This window comes from Anabrus simplex, chromosome 2 (genome assembly GCF_040414725.1).
Source record: "Anabrus simplex isolate iqAnaSimp1 chromosome 2, ASM4041472v1, whole genome shotgun sequence".
In the NCBI taxonomy this organism is placed as follows: Eukaryota; Metazoa; Arthropoda; class Insecta; order Orthoptera; family Tettigoniidae; genus Anabrus; species Anabrus simplex.
Window position 1 is genome coordinate 628444239 of NC_090266.1, and position 17406 is coordinate 628461644.

Here is a 17406-nt window from a genome sequence, read left to right on the forward strand (position 1 = left end):
ATTCTTCCTTGCTGTTTCAAATTGATCAACATAATGAACATTCATTATAGCTAAAACGGAAATGAACATAACAGTAATGCTCTGCCCATTGTATGATATGTTCTGTAATTCATGCAGATAACATAAAACATAACTTTCTTACCTAAAGTAATTTTGAGAAGTTTGGCGCCCCTACTATTTCCACGCATTTTAAAAACAGTTGAAGAAACACAACACAATACATCACAGTAATTGACACGACGACTAACAAGGTACTAATCAAAAGAACGCTGAACGCCGCACGTTGCTAATGAACTGGATATTACGTCTGGTTATGACTGGTTGGGAATCTTCCTGAACCCTGTAAGTCACATACAGTATTACCCCACTTTTACATTCCTGCATTTTACATTTTCCCGGCAATTACAACTTTTTTTTTTTTTGTCCCCTCAGATTACCTCAGATTATGAAAAAGTTAAAGATGAGACACATGAAATTCTAGGTGTAAGGCTTATTTCTAAAGATAATAGGCAACTTGATATATTTGGAGTGTACAGATCAGGAAAGGGTAGCACTGACGCGGATTCAGAATTATTTGATAGGATAGTCAGCTATGTGGGAAACGACATGGAAAGAAATGTGATTGTAGCAGGAGGTCTGAATTTGCCAGATGACAATTGGGAAGGAAATGCGAACGACAGTAAGCATGACCAAAAAATGGCAAGTAAGTTAATATGGGAAGGACAGCTGATTCAGAAAGTGATGGAACCAACCAGAGGGAAAAATATCCTGGATGTCCTGCTGATAAAACCAGATGAGCTCTATAGGGAAACTGAAGTAATAGATGGTATTAGTGATCATGAAGCTGTTTTTGTGGTAGTTAAAAATAAATGCGATAGAAAGGAAGGTCTTAAAAGTAGGACTATTAGGCAGTACCATATGGCTGATAAAGCAGGCATGAGGCAGTTTCTAAAAAGTAACTATGATCAGTGGAAAACGGTAAATAAAAATGTAAACAGACTCTGGGATGGGTTTAAAGAAATTGTTGAGGAATGCGAAAGCAGGTTTGTACCTTTAAGGGTGGTAAGGAATGGTAAGGACCCACCTTATTATAATAGAGAAATAAAGAGACTAAGAAGGAGGTGCAGACTGGAAAGAAATAGAAATGGCTGTGGAAGTAAGGAGAAATTGAAGGAACTTACTAGAAAATTGAATCTAGCAAAGAAGGCAGCTAAGGATAACATGATGGCAAGCATAATTGGCGGTCATACAAATTTTAGTGAAAAATGGAATGGTATGTATAGGTATTTTAAGGCAGAAACAGGTTCCAAGGAGGACATTCCAGGAATAATTAATGAACAGGGGGAGTGTGTATGTTAGGATCTTCAAAAGGCAGAAGTATTCAGTCAGCAGTATGTAAAGATTGTTGTTTACAAGGACAATGTCGAGATAGAGGAGCAGACTAAGGCCAAAGAAGTAATAAAATTTACATATGATAACAATGACATTTACAGTAAGATACAAAAGTTGAAAACTAGAAAAGCGGCTGGAATTGATCAGATTTCTGGGGATATACTAAAGACAATGGGTTGGGATATAGTACCATATCTGAAGTACTTATTTGATTATTGTTTGGTCGGAGGAGCTATACCAGATGAATGGAGAGTTGCTATAGTAGCCCCTGTGTATAAAGGAAAGGGTGATAGACATAAAGCTGAAAATTACAGGCCAGTAAGTTTGACATGCATTGTATGTAAGCTTTGGGAAGCCATTCTTTCTGATTATATTAGACATGTTTGCGAAATTAATAACTGGTTCGATAGAAGGCAGTTCGGTTTTAGGAAAGGTTATTCCACTGAAGCTCAACTTGTAGGATTCTGGCAAGATATAGCAGATATCTTGTATTCTGGAGGTCAAATGGACTGTATAGCGATTGACCTGTCTAAAGCATTTGATAGGGTGGATCATGGGAGACTACTGGCAAAAATGAGTGCAATTGGACTAGACAAAAGACTGACCAAATGGGTTGCTATATTTCTAGAAAATAGATCTCAGAGAATTAGAGTAGGTGAAGCTTTATCTGACCCTGTAATAATTAAGAGGGGAATTCCACAAGGCAGTATTATCGGACCTTTATGTTTTCTTATATTTATAAATGATATATGTAAAGGAGTGGAATCGGAGGTAAGGCTTTTTGCGGATGATGTTATTCTCTATAGAGTAATAAATAAGTTACAAGATTGTGAGCAACGTGACCTCGAAAATGTTGTGAGATGGACAGCAGGCAATGGTATGTTGATAAACGGGGTTAAAAGTCAGGTTGTGAGTTTCACAAATAGGAAAAGTCCTCTCAGTTTTAATTACTGCGTTGATGGGGTGAAAGTTCCTTTTGGGGATCATTGTAGGTATCTGGGTGTTAATGTACGGAAAGATCTTCATTGGGGTAATCACATAAATGGGATTGTAAATAAAGGGTACAGATCTCTGCACATGGTTATGAGGGTGTTTAGGGATTGTAGTAAGGATGTAAAGGAGAGGGCATATAAGTCTCTGGTAAGACCCCAACTAGAGTATGGTTCCAGTGTACGGGACCCTCACCAGGATTACCTGATTGAAGAACTGGAAAAAATCCAAAGAAAAGCAGCTCGATTTGGTCTGGGTGATTTCCGACAAAAGAGTAGCGTTACAAAACCTGTTGCAAAGTTTGGGTTGGGAAGAATTGAGAGAAAGAAGAAGAGCTGCTCGACTAAGTGGTATGTTCCAAGTAACAACTCTCATTATTGTTCCGTATTGAAGATGACGTTAGGCATAGATATCAAGGATAATTTGATAAAAAAACCGCCTATTCAATACTTTCCACGTTTAATGTGGTTATTATCTACATGATTTTATGTATTAAATTTTATTGTATTTTATGTATTTTATGTATTAAATTATCCTTGATATCTATGCCTAAGTGGTATGTTCCGAGCTGTCAGCGGAGAGATGGCGTGGAATGACATTAGTACACGAATAAGTTTGAGTGGCGTTTATAAAAGTAGGAAAGATCACAATATGAAGGTAAAGTTGGAATTCAAGAGGACAAACTGGGGCAAATATTCATTTATAGGAAGGGGAGTTGGGGATTGGAATAACTTACCAAGGGAGACGTTCAATAAATTTCCAATTTCTTTGAAATCATTTAGGAAAAGGCTAGGAAAGCAACAGGTAGAGAATTTGCCACCTGGGCGACTGCCCTAAATGCAGATCAGTATTCATTCATTCATTCATTCATTCATTCATTCATTCATTCATTCATACCTATGCAGGCAATCTTCACATTTACATTTGCGACATTTTATGCTTCCCACCATTCGTGCCACGTGAGGTTGTTTGAGACTGGAAGAAATTAAAGTAAAACGGCATCCCAACTAACCTATAATGCTTTGAGCAACCACGGCATGATGACCAAACCGGACAGGACACACTTTACAAAAACACATGGGCGAAACTAACCCGAGTCTGAATATCAGCGGAAGCTATGCAAAGCGCATTACAACTCTGACGTACGGGTTGCCTGCTCTTCATTGCAAAATCTACCATACTGGCATTAAAACCGTATTTTTTTTTTTTTTTCAAAAATTCCATTTCGATTCTGCCTTAGTATCACAGATATATTGTCCTTCATTTTTGGGGTCATTTTCTTTCTCATTTTAAGTCATTTTTTGAGGGTTTTAAGTAATTTTTCGCATTTACAAGGGCAATGAAATTCAGCCCTGGTCATTATTACTTATGTGTTTGGAGCCTTGGTTCATTCATATATTTTTTTCTTCAGATCATAGTATCAGCTCATAATGGGAAAAATATTTTCTGATAGGCCCCTTTTAAAAAACAAGCATTATCATCAATATTTTCCAGTGTCATTACTTCAAACCTGTGTAGTCGAGCTGAGTGACTCAGGCGATTGAGGCATTGGCCTTCTTACCCCAACTTGGCAGGTTCAATCCTGGCACAGTCTGGTGGTATTTGAAGGTGTTCAAATTTATTAGTATTATTATTATTATTATTATTATTATTATTATTATTATTATTATTATTATTATTATTATTATTATTATTCAGACCCATGTGACCAACTTGCCTGATGTAATCTATTTGTTTGTTCATAAGAAAAATGATGCCATAATTTTATGCCAAATAATTATAACTGCAAATGAGTTGAACCAATTTTGTGGCTGTGATTTCTGGTGGACTAACATCGGTACATCAATGCTTGCATATTTCGATAAATGAACCATTCAAGGACAATGTGCAAAAACTCTTGTCAGTGTTGGTGTACCCTTTAAATGTAAAAAGATGTTTGTATATCATAATTCCTTGAATAACTCATGCAACTGAATGTTTTGCCTGTAATTTTTCATCAAAAAATGTGGTAATTATGCAAGAAAATGTGGTAAATGGCTAAAAAAAACAAAAAACAGCAGGTTGTTATTGATTTGGTTACTTCATGTTTGCTTCCTTCGTTGATTTCGTTAGAAGATGCAAGGAGGGTTATTAATTCTAAGTATGTATTTCAGAACATGTTCATCAATTCAATCATGTTAGTGCAAGATATCTTGATTTGATAAGCAATGTAATCCTCTTAATTTCCTTTTCTTCCATAGTTGTTCGAAGGGATTCTATACTAAAAATCGCTCCCATATTTGAGTATTTCTATCTGGCTTACTGTACCTCTCCTATTCTCTTGTAATCTAGTATTTCTGTTTGACATTTTTATGCAATACATTCTGCCTATCTGCAAAATTGATGTATTTGCCTTAGATGTGTCACAGAAATAGGAGCACTAACAAATTTTGTTCCAGATCATGCAGGATTCACAGAATGGAGTATTCTTTAGGTTGCTCATATGTATTTTTTTTTAGCAAAATTAAATGGAAAACAGGAATAGATGAGACTTTTATTCACATAGCTGGTTGCATTTGGGTGATAGTGGGTTCGAACCCCGCTGTCGGCAGCTCTTAAGATGGTTTTCCATGGTTTCCCATTTTCACACAAGGAAAATGTTGGGGCAGTACTTCAATTAAGGCCACAGGCACTTCTGTGCTACTCCTAGCCCTTTTCTATCCCATCATCATCATAAGACGTGTCTGTGTCGGTGCAAGGTAAAGAAAATTGTAAAGAAAAAATGTAAAAGAACTTCTGGTTGGCTCAGCTTTGCATATCATTTCAATTGTTTCTTTGCTATTGCTCAGAGCTCATCTGTCTTCATACTGTGCAAACAAGCCATTTATTTACTTATTAATCTTCAATTAGGGTTTTATTTTTGTCCTACAGTCTCATTTTTATATTTTAATGTTTACAGTTTGTAATATCTGAACTCAGTCAATTCATAACTGTTAGGTTCTTCAATCTGCCAAAATTAATGTTGAATAAATAAATTTACACACTGCCTGAAAAAGAGAACATTTTGCAACAGAATTAGATCTGTTATTCAAAATTATTTTCAGCAGGCTGAAGAACGTATCAGTTATAAATTAATATTTAACTTACAGTGGTTCGTGGTGTGGGTTACTGTAGTCACGTCGTAATGAACCATGTGCAACGGCTGAGTGGCCTAGTAAGTGGTCCTGAGTGTCGGGATACCTGTTGCTATGGAACAGGAGTGGGTGTCTCAGACATATTCCGAGTTGTGGCCCTCATTTTGCTCAGGCGGCTAGATCCCTAACCTGTTACAGGAGAGATCCCAACTGGGATTATGTGTAAGTAAAGGTAGATCCTGTGCTTCAAAGAATTCTCACCGAGCACGCTCAGAACATTTGACGCAAGCCTCGGACCTAAGGGAGTAAGTGAGTCCCACTCCCATTTAATAGACGAGGGACTCCTTGGAAACAACATGGCAAATGAAATGGAATTCAGTGGGGAGCTATCAGTAAAATGGGGCTTGTGGAAGAAAGAAAGTAGAACTGGCTGAGTGTACAAAGAGGATGCATCTGGATTTGTTAGGAGTTAATTATATTCGGGTAAGGCAAGATATCAAGGAAGAGATTATAAAGTGTACATGTTGGGTGTTATAAAGTTTCTGTTAGGCACATAAATGAACAAATGATGTGGGTAGATTTGGCAGTTGGAGGAATAAGGACAAGCATTGTCTCAGTGTATTCACCATATGAGGGTGCAGATCAGGATGAAGATGACAAGTTTTATCTCTTAAATGTGCAATGTGTTATTTCTTTTAAATATTATGGTTTTTAATTCCAAAAATAATAGATTGTTACCAGTTTTTTAAAAAAATTATTTGTCAAAATTAATATGTATTTATTTGGATCAGTCAAAATGTTATGAGTTTTGAATGTTTTACTCATCGGTACATGCAAAACTGTACGATTACTGTAGCTACTGCCAGACTTCAATCTTAGGGATGTCCTGGCTCACAAATTCTCTGAGGTAAAGAAACATTTTATTTGTTTTACCTTAACTGTTTAAAGTTTACACCACTCCAGCTGATTAGCAAGAAAATTCATAAAATAAAAGATTTTTAATTTATAATACACTAGTGACCCCTAGCGTGTTCGTCTGCAGGGCTGAAGGAAATGTACACTTGTAAAATCATAAAGCAGATATGTATGTATGTTCATTCTTCAGCCCTAAGGCTGGTTGGATCCTCAACAGCTCCGCCATCAGTTGTCATAGATGGCCTAGGCATCATTGAAGAGGCGTACTAGGAAAATGAGGAGTGAGGTAGTTTCCCATTGCTTTCCTCACCGAACGAGAAGTTGCTATTACATATCAGTCCGCCAAGCCCACTGAAATGAACGCACAACCGACCCTATGACCGATATTTTCACACCATTCATTGCGGGGACTGGCTGCATAAGGAATGGCATTACTAGCATCGCTCATACCTCAGTCACTTTCATATTGTCAAAGCCAAGGATAAGACTGAGACAGTTTAATGAAAGTAACAAAATTACTCTAGCCCAGTGGTTCCCAATCTTTTGTGGCCCATCGCCCCTTTCTGGAGGTTGGCTAATACCTATCGCCCCCTTATCATTTTCATTGTATGCCTAATTTTAATTTGAACTAAAGTTTAAATAATAAAGCAGTTTTATTATTTTAAACAATTTTATTACTGTATATAAAAACAACCACAGCAGTTTTATCCGGTCATTCTTAAATAAAATAGAAAATATTAAAATGTACATTTTTTACAGATATTTTAAGAACAAAGAAGTGAAATAATTATTATGGTATCTAAGATCATTGACAAACATTAAAAAAACAGGAGTACATGTTTTCATTTTTAAATTGGAATCTGGAAAAGTTGAGAAAGTTGACAGTTAAAATTTGAAAAAATAAATGAAAATTTGAAAACTTTGTTATTGTTTTATTTTACAATTTCAATGGCTGCCTTGTCCTTGGTGGTTTGCAGTTAAAGCTTGAATATCCGGCTTTATGTTCGTCAAGTTCAGGCGCAAGTCTCCTTTGAGGCAAATGTCCAACTTATTTCTTTGTTTGGTGAGGAGCTGGACAACAGAACTAAATCCTTTTTCAACTAAATATGTTGACGGGAACGAGATGAGAAGTGGTTCAGTTTTTCCCCACATTTGTGGATAAGTGTCCATAAGCTTCACCCAGGCTAACTCGTAACCGCTCTGCTTGAAAATGTTTTTCGCCTCACAGTCATACTTCAGATCTAGAAACTCCATTTGCAAAGAGTCATCAAACTTATCCACAGCTTCAAACGAGAATGGATCTAGAATCCAATCCGGAATTTGTAACTTGGTCAAATCTTCAAATCTTGATTCCATGTCAGTTTTTAACTGGTCAGGGTGATCAGTAAAAATTAGGATTTTGTCTTCTGGGAGTTCAGGTGTCTCGTTATCTGACACTGAACACTTTTTAAGGGTCGGAAACTGAATAAGCTCTTTACGGCCAATATTTACCTAGTAAATATCAAACTTGGCGATGAATGATGAAATAATTCCTTTGGCCGTGATAAGGTTCATCTTGCTTCCTTGAAGCCTTATATTGACTTCGTTCATTTTTTCAAAAATATCTGTAAGGTATGCAAGTTCCAACTTGCGTTGCTTTAAATTCTCACTTAAGACAGGATCAGACTGTCGAGAAACTCAGTAACCGTATCAGATAATTCGAAGAAACGGCGACAACAGTTTCTTTTGGAGAGCCACCTCACGGCCGTATGTAGAAGCAGGCGTTCGAATTCCTCATCATTTTCATGGCAAAGTTGTCGGAACAGACGGTCATTGAGGGAATTAGCTTTGATATTGTTGACACCAGTAATAACCAGTTGTAGGGTTTCATGCAGGACACCACTCAACTTTTTCGCAGCTAAATGTTGACGATGAATGACACAGTGAATAGTGATGACCTCTGGCACTTCTTTCTTAAGGTGGGCTAGAAACCCAGCATGACGACCTGACAAGGCAGGAGCATCGTCTGCTGCACACACGCTCACGTTTGTTAGGGGAGTCTCTTTTTCCTCAAAATAATCTTGCACCACTTTAAAAATTGACGATCCCTTCGTATCGGTGATCAAAGTTCTAGCAAACAACATTTCCTCGGTAATTTCCTTTTGTTCATTGTAACACCTCACATAAGCTAATAAAATTGCTTTGTTATCAATCACAGTTGATTCATCAATCTGCAAGGCAAATTTACTTTTTTCCAACAAACTGGTGAGTTTGGATTCAACGTCCGTGGCCATTTCGTCAATTCGGCTGGAAACAGTATTGTTGCTCAAAGGAACCGATTGACTTTATCTTATTACTAGGGCCCTCGCCTAGCATGATTTCAACAAATTTTTTGGTAGCCGGTAAAACAAGAGTTTTGCCAATTGTGTGAGGTTTACCACATTTAGCGAACAATAAAGACACCTCGTAAGAAGCAAGAAGACCTTTGTCAAGATCGGTTACTCGTTTTTTAAATAATTCACTCGCATTAGGCCGTTTGTCAATTTTAGCTTTAAGGTGTTGAAAATAACTAAGTTCTATACTCACTTTATCACTGTGCACTCTTGATAAATGATCTTTCATTCGCGAAGGCTTCATGGCTTCATTACTATTAAATGTTTTATCGCACAAACGACAATGTGGAATCTGCGCATTTTGCAGTGACGCAATAAAGCCAAATTTTAAATACTCAGCTGAGTACTGACGACACTTCTTCTTCTTTGAATCCATTGTGCATGGACTTCTACACTTCAAAACAAATGCACAAAAACAGAAAAGTCACACACAAAAACTTATGGTGAAGCACACAAAGGCTAGCTAAGACTGAAGACGAATGTACTGTAAGGCCATATACACACAGAGCTACTCATTAGTAATTGATTGGTAACTGAAGTTTCCGGCCGATTACTTGAGTGTCACTTCCTGTGTATTTCAATGGAAAGCCACACACGGCGCTATCAGTTAGTAATCTGTTAGTAACTAGTTTGAAATCAGTTCCAGGTGTCTCGCGGAGCCAGTCACCAGCGAGTTTAGTTTCTCAGTTCCCAGTGAACAAGTGCCTTTTTACGATGGCGAGCAAACTAGTTTTCAACATAAAGTTAGAGGGAGAAATTAAAAAACACCCCGTACAATTGTACGCTGAAGGATCACGCAAGAAAGGACATTACGGAGAAAGAATGGAATTATTTTCTAAGCTTTTTAATATTTTTGTAAAAATAAAGATCACTTTTCAAGCTCGATAGCTGCAGTCGCTTAAGTGCGGCTGGTATCCAGTATTCGGGAGACAGTAGGTTCGAACCCCACTGTCGGCAGCCCTGAAAATGGTTTTCCGGTTTCCCATTTTCACACCAGGCAAATGCTGGGGCTGTACGTTAATTAAGGCCACAGACGCTTCCCTCCCACTCCTAGCCCTTCCATGTCCCATCGTCGCCATAAGACCTATCTGTGTCGGTGCGACGTAAAGCAAATAGCAAAAAAAAAAAAAAAAAAAAGTTCACTTTTCTTACCTTTCTTCAGAACTCACACATTCCCTCATATTTGTATTTCGCTGTCGAATGGCAGGCGCAATAAGCTGCACCAAGTCCATATAACTGAACCGAAGGCCAGTATGCTGACCATTCAGCCAACGAGTCGGACACCCGGCAAATTCTACTGTACAGTACTATTTTAATTTTGCCCCTTTGAATACTCATCGCCCCCACTTATTTATTGCCCCCCTGATAACCCAAATCGCCCACTTGGGGGCAATCGCCCCCAGGTTGGGAACCACTGCTCTAGCCCATACCAGAAGACATAGTGCACTATAAACACCAGGTCAAGCATAGGGCTATCCAGCACACATGGGAGGGTATGGGTACCTGGTCCATAATAGACTTTCAATTTAGGAAATCTTTTAAGAATGTATCAGTTTTCCAGGGATTCTTCGATGATACTGACCACTGCCTGATCTGTAGTGAACTAAGGATCTCTAGGCCTAAGGTAGAGGGAGTGAAATCTGTCTGCAGATAAATAAGGGTAGAAAATCTCCAGCGTGAGGAAATGAGACAGATGTATATGGATATGATCCGTGAAAAGTTCCAAACTATGGACACTAAGCAGGTTCGGGAAATAGAAAGAGCATGGGTGGCACACAGGGATACTGCAGTAGAACAGCAAGGGAATGTGTGAAAAGATGGGGAAAAGCAAACATTTTGGTGGAATGATGAAGTGAGAGTAGCTTGGAAATGTAAAAAGAAGGTATATCAGAAGTAGCTCCAAACAAGGACTGATTCAGACAGGGAATTGTACATAAATGAAAGAAACATAACAAAACAAATACTTGTTGTGTTGCTACTCTTACCACTACTCTTATACCTTCATCTCCTTCACACAATATATATAACATTTGTTTGAGCGCCAGTTGCTTTTTAAGAAAAAAAAAACAACGAAATTTGGTAGAGCATGCCTCTTATCTCAATTACCTCAAGGCGTGAGGTGATAAACTCACACATCTGGCAATATACAGGGATATGGATCAGAACAATTATTGTAGATTACAGTTGCATTTCCACAATTGAGGATTGTACTTGGAAATATAATCACTTATTATAATAAAAATAAAACTGAGTTTATGACTATAATTTACGTCACAATGAACAAGCATTGCCGTATTTTAATTTAACAAAAAATATATATTGTGAGATTTGCCGTTACATTTAAAAAGAAAATTTAATCTAAACAAAGAAAGCTATTGGCATGAACTTGAATTGAAATGTGATATCGCCGCTGATTACATTTTTCTTCATGTTATTAATGCATAACATGTCTGATGCTTTAATTACCTGATGTCTGCATACACCGCTGTTGAACTTGAAATTCCTGGAAAAACCAATGAGCTGAAGTCGGGAGCCGTCTGCTGTTATCTTCTTATGTAACCGGAAGTTGACCTACATACCATGTACACGTGTAGTAAGCTCCAATGTAGTTACGTCCACTCAGTAGATTGTAAGAAATTGGAAAATATTATTGATACACATTGTGAAGTCCATCCTCACAAGTAAATGATGTTTCACTATCAGCATAGTACCAGTCTCTACTCGGATCCAACCACCACTTGTAGACCTCCTCGATGATTCCAAGACCTCATCAAATACAACTCTTAGCTCTGACCACCATTCTAAGACCACTGACCATCACTCTTCCTTCACTTCTTCCATTTGATCCATCTGATAGCTCTCACCACCGTTGCATCGACTTATATAACCTCGTGATGACTACACATCTCCCTACTCTCTGGTCATCCCTTCCACCTCAACATATAGTAGCTGGCGAATACAGACACTTGGTCGAAATCACGTGCCCACGCACTGATGTCATCGATCATGTGTCGTATAAGCGTGCCCACGCCCTTATGTCATCAATGATGTGTCGTATAAGCGTGCCCACGCCGACTACGGATGACTACCTTGCATGTGTCACGGAAAACCTACTTGCTCAATACATTCTCAGTTAAACATAGCCTCGATTGCAAAATACTATGCCAGCTCATCTGGCCAGAGTTACAAGCCACAGCATGACAATTTGAAACCAACAAATCTCACTTATTAACATACAGAATAATTACAAACAAAATTCACTTAACCTATGATTAAATACAATAATATGCGTGATACCTAATTATTAGTCTAAATGATGATAAACAGAATATAAAATCTAATGAATCGGATTAATAATAATAATAATAATAATAATAATAATAATAATAATAATAATAATAATAATAAATACTGAATGGAATCTGTAACCCTGTTGTACGGTTACAGTTGAATCCAGGAAGAAGTCGTAGAAAGATTTTGTTAATAACCTGGAAGGATTAGGTCAAACAGCAAGGAAACAGTTTTAGACAGTGGTAAAGTATCTTAGAGGGAAAAAGGAAATGAATAGGATTTTGTGTAAATCAGGCAAAATCATAATTGATCCCATGTATCACTGGACATGTGGAAGGAATATTTCAAAAATCTTCTCAACGTAAAAGGAAATCTTCCTGGTTACGTCGCGAACAACCGAGCTCATGGGGAGGAGGACAATGTTGTTCGTCAAATGATGCTTGAGAAAATGGAAAGAATGGTAAATTAACTCCATTTCCATAAAGCAGCAGGAATAGATGAAATTAGACCTGAAATGATGAATTATAGTGAGATGGCAGGTATGAAATGGCTTCATGGAGAAATAAGATTAGAAAGTACGGTAATTTCTGATTGGACAAAAGCAGTAATTGCACCTATCTACAAGCAAAGAAACAGGAAGGATTGCAGCCACTGATTTTCTTTGATTGGTAAACCAGGCAAGGCATTCTCTGGGATTCTGAAAGGAAGTGTGCAATCGGTGGTTGAGAGTAAGTTTGGTGATTTCAGATCACAGAGGAACTGTCAGTATGTACCAGGTAATTGAAAAATGCTACGGAAGGAATAGACAGTATGTTTATTTTTTGTGGATCTAGAGAAGACATACGAAAGAGCACTGTGTGAAGAGGTGTTTGCCATAATTTGGGATTATGGGATTAAGGGTAGATTATTAAAATCAGTCAAAGGCATGTATGTTGACAATTAGGCTGCAGTGAGAATTGATGGTAGAACGACTTCTTGGTTCAAGGTTTAGGTAAGGCTATATTCTCTCACCTTTGTTGTTCACAGTTTACGTGGATCATCTGCTGAAGGGTATTAAGTGGCAGGGAGGAACTAAGTTACGTGAAAATGTAGAAAGAAATTTGGCCTATGCTGACGACTTAGTGTTAATGGCAGATTGTGATGAAAGCCTGCTGTCTAATATCTTTCAGTGTTCAGTCTGAAGGCGTCTGTCATTTTACTAACTACTGCTACGAACTTCTATCTTTCAATGTGTATGGTATGAAATAATTATTTTTTTAATTCTTTTTTAAACAATTTGTTTTACGTCGCACAGACACAGATACTGTAGGTCTTATGGTGACGATGGGATAGTAAAGGCCTAGGAGTGGGAAGGAATCGGCCGTAGCCTTAATTAAGGTACAGCCCCAGCATTTGCCTGGTGTGAAATTGGGAAACCACGAGAACCATTTTCTGGGCTGCCGACATGGGGTTCGAACCCACTATCTCCTAGATGCAAGCTCACAGCTGCATGACCCTAACTGCACAGCCAACTCGCACGGTGGTATGATTATTAGCATTTTCAAGGTTAAAGGTCAGTCGGTAAGGACAGCCGGCTGCATGGTGTAGGGGTAGCGTGCCTGCCTCTTACCCAGAGGCTCCGGGTTCGATTTCCGGCCAGGTCACGGACTTTTACTCGTATCTGGAGGTACAAAGCTGGAACAGGTAGATGTCAAGTACGTAGGATGTGTATTCTCCCATTATGGTAGTATAGTAAGTGAAATTGAATCAAGGTGCTACAAGCTAATGAAGTGAGCTCGCAGTTTAGATCAACAGTATTCTGTAAGAAGAAAGTCAGCTTCCGGACAAAACTATCTATACATCAGTCTGTTTTTAGACCAACATTGCTTTACGGGAGTGAAAGCTGGGTGGAGTTAGGGTATTTTACTCTTATGTTAAAGGTGATAAGAACTATTGCTGGTACAAACAGATGGGAACTGGCTGGAGGGTACTTTGAATGAGGAGGTAAAGGCTAAGTTAAGAATCAACTAGATGGATGAGACTATATGCATAAACCAGTTTTGGTGGTGAAGTCGTGTAGTTTGAATGGAGGAGGATACGTTACCTAGGAAATAATGGACTCTGTTATGGAGAGTAAGAGAAGTAGAGGGAGACCATGATGATGATGATTGTTAGACTCACAAGGGAATGGTACAAAGTTGGACGGCGAATTTCGATTTGATTTTTACATATTTGTGAAGGTCTTTTTAAGCTGAAACAGGTAGTGGAGGTCTAATTTTTTGCTGGTCCTTTTTAAGGGGGCATTTGAGAGCTCCAAGTTGACGGTGCTCGCCCTGAATTGTACATTACATGCCGGCACACATCAGCGCTCACAGCCAGCGGCTGTTTTGCCTCACCTTCCCTCTCCACTCTTTCGGTTCTCCATTATCCCCCACCGCGTATGCCTGCCAACAGTTGTGTACATGGGATGGCGGGTTAAGATTGACGTTAGTTGGGATATTTTCTATACAAAGATGAATTCATTATGGAATAAATATGGTGTACAAATCACTACTTAACATACAAATAATACATAATCAGATATCATCTGCACCATCATGATATTCAAAGTATTCAAGAAATGACTTTATTCTAACACAGTCGGGCATTGGTTCATTGTTCATGGTATGATTGTGAAAATCTAACACAAAATGTGAATAACGAAACACAAAAAGCAATGTGCACACCTTATAAAGGAATAATTGGTTCAGTCATTTCCAGCACACTTTTTATCAGTCAAATCATAAAAATTAGTTTGCGAGACAGTATGAAATTGTGGCATATTGTCAGTAATGGAATAACCACCTGCTTTCCAAGCTTATTTCAGCATTAGTTCAAAACAAGCAGCTTGTAATTGGTAATGCGCTAGCATTTGACTAGTTATAATGAAAAATCTGTTTTTGGGTTTTAATTTTGACAGGCCGTGTAAATTCCTTACTCGGCAAATGTTTTCCATTCGACGTACTATACATTTTAGTTGTTCGAAGAGTCCAAGATCACACGGCTGGCAAAGATACTTAGTTCCTTTTGGCATGTATTCAGTTTGTATATGTTTGTTCGTCAGAGACTCAAGTTGTGCGTTTTTACCCTGGCCACTGAATGAATCTACGAGAAGAAGATTTCTTCCGTCTTCCTGTAATTGTGGATGGGAAAAGTTTTGGAACCAGTCATGTATATGCTCTTTCCACATTTTCCCAGAAGATGAACAATCAATGACGACATATTTAAAGGCATCCTTATAGGTTTTTATACTTTCTTGTACCCTAGGTCCAAACTTTCCATTCATTTCTTGGAAAACAATCAAGAAAAAATGTCCCATTTCTCTGGCTTTGGAAATTTCTCTGTGTTGCCATTTCGTACTCGAATCGAGACTGTCCGAATTCCAGATATTGGTATGCGGGATCTCTTTCTCTTCTTGCAATTCATAAATGAATATTACAAAACTTTTTAGCCACTTCATGTCGTACTTCTTTGTCTGTTTTAAACGTTTTACTGACTAGTTTGGTTACTTTTGGGAACCAAAATTCCTAACGCCTTTTAAGGTTTGTCAAGTAGGAGTCACTCTAGAGAGTGTGTTTGGGGCAATACAACTCTCTACTCTCACCAATCCAACGCTCAGTGTCTGATTTTGTGACATATAAATAACGTATCCTTGCCTTGGTGAACTCTTCATTCACGTAAGCGCGAACCATTACACATTTACATTTCCTAATTTCTCCATTGTGTTCAACGTTCACGATTCCATAAATTTGTCTCAGAGTCTTCTTATACTTCCATAATGCGTACATAGGTCCTCTTTCCTTTATTTTTTGTTACATGTCCAACAATGATTTGTAATCATAATCTTCCACTGACTTACAGGGTCTTCCTTGGCCATCACATGACATGTTATCTTCGTTCATTAAACTCATCTCCGTGTTTGCGTTGTGGTGGGTTTTTTTTATTTGTTTTTTTTTTATTTTTTTTATTTTTTTTTATTTTTTTATATGACTTCCCTTCTCAACGCCATCTTCATCTTCTGAATCAATGAAAAGGGCTTGTTCCTCCTGAATAAGTTTGCATTTTTCCTCTAAAATTGCATCAGACTTTGTCTTTATTCGTATGTACATGATTTGCTCTTTATCAGAAAGCTCTGTAGCTTCCTGAATATTAACACCGCAGGCATTAATAAGAGCTGCAAAAAGTTCATAACTAAGCAAAGAATGCAAAGCGATCTCCTAAATGTGGAATAGCCATCAGTCATGGAGAACTTCACCGTATAGAGTAGGACTCACTATCCCATATACACAACTGTAGGCAGCTGTGTATGGTGGGGGATAGTGGAGAACTGAACGAGTGGAGGGTGAAGGCGAGGCAAGACAGCAGCTATCTGTGAGCGCTGACGTGTGCCGGCATGTACTGTACAATTCAGGGCACGCACCATCAACTTGGAGTTCCCAAATGCCCCCTTAAAAAGGACCGGCAAAATATTAGACCTCCACTACCTGTTTCAGCTTAAAAAGATCTTCATGAATATATAAAAATAAAATCTAAATTCGCCGTTTGACTTCGTACCGTTCCCTCGTCAGTTTCAAACTACGGTATTCAAAGATAAGAGTTACAGAACTAAATGAGGCCACAGAACTAGTTTCGTATAGAAGTTTGTAGCAGCAGTTAGTAAATTCGCGGAGGCCTGCAGACTGAACGTTGAAAGGCATAACAGTCTATAATGAAATGAAATGGCGTATGGATTTTAGTGCCGGGAGTGTCCGACAACATGTTCAGCTCGCCAGATGCAGGTCTTTTGATTTGACTCCCGTAGGCGACCTGCGCGTCGTGATATGGATGAAATTATGATGAAGACGACACATACACCCCAGCCCCCGTGTCAGCAAAGTTAACCAATTATGGTTAAAATTTCCGAGCCTGCTGGGGATCGAACCTGGGATCCCTGTGACCAAAAGCCAGCACACTAACCATTTAGTCATGGAACCGGACGAAAATGAATGTATGTAATTTTTACAGATCACAGTCTATGGACTGGTGACTCAGACAGATATAGGAAGACAGACGATCGCATGTGTGTGCTTTTTTCTTTTTGGAAATTCCTTTGTCCGTAAATTTATACTTTCGTTGTAATACACTTTGTACCAAATAAAAGTATTGTATTTTAGCATGCGCACTACAGTAAGTCTTTTAAATCTACTGACGAAGAGGAATAGAGATTGGAATAAATTTACCCAGGGAGGTGTTCAATAAGTTTCCAACTTCTTTGAAATCATTTAAGAAAAGACTAGGTAAATAACTGATAGGGAATCTGTCACCTGCGTGACAGC

The 17406-nt window shown here is 38.3% G+C and overlaps 1 protein-coding gene across 3 annotated transcripts in view; it reads left to right on the top strand.

Annotated features, from left to right (window-relative positions):
- Nucleotides 1-17406, top strand: part of Wsck (tyrosine-protein kinase Wsck) — a 273670-nt gene that overhangs the window by 216064 nt on the left and 40200 nt on the right. The window lies entirely within an intron of this gene.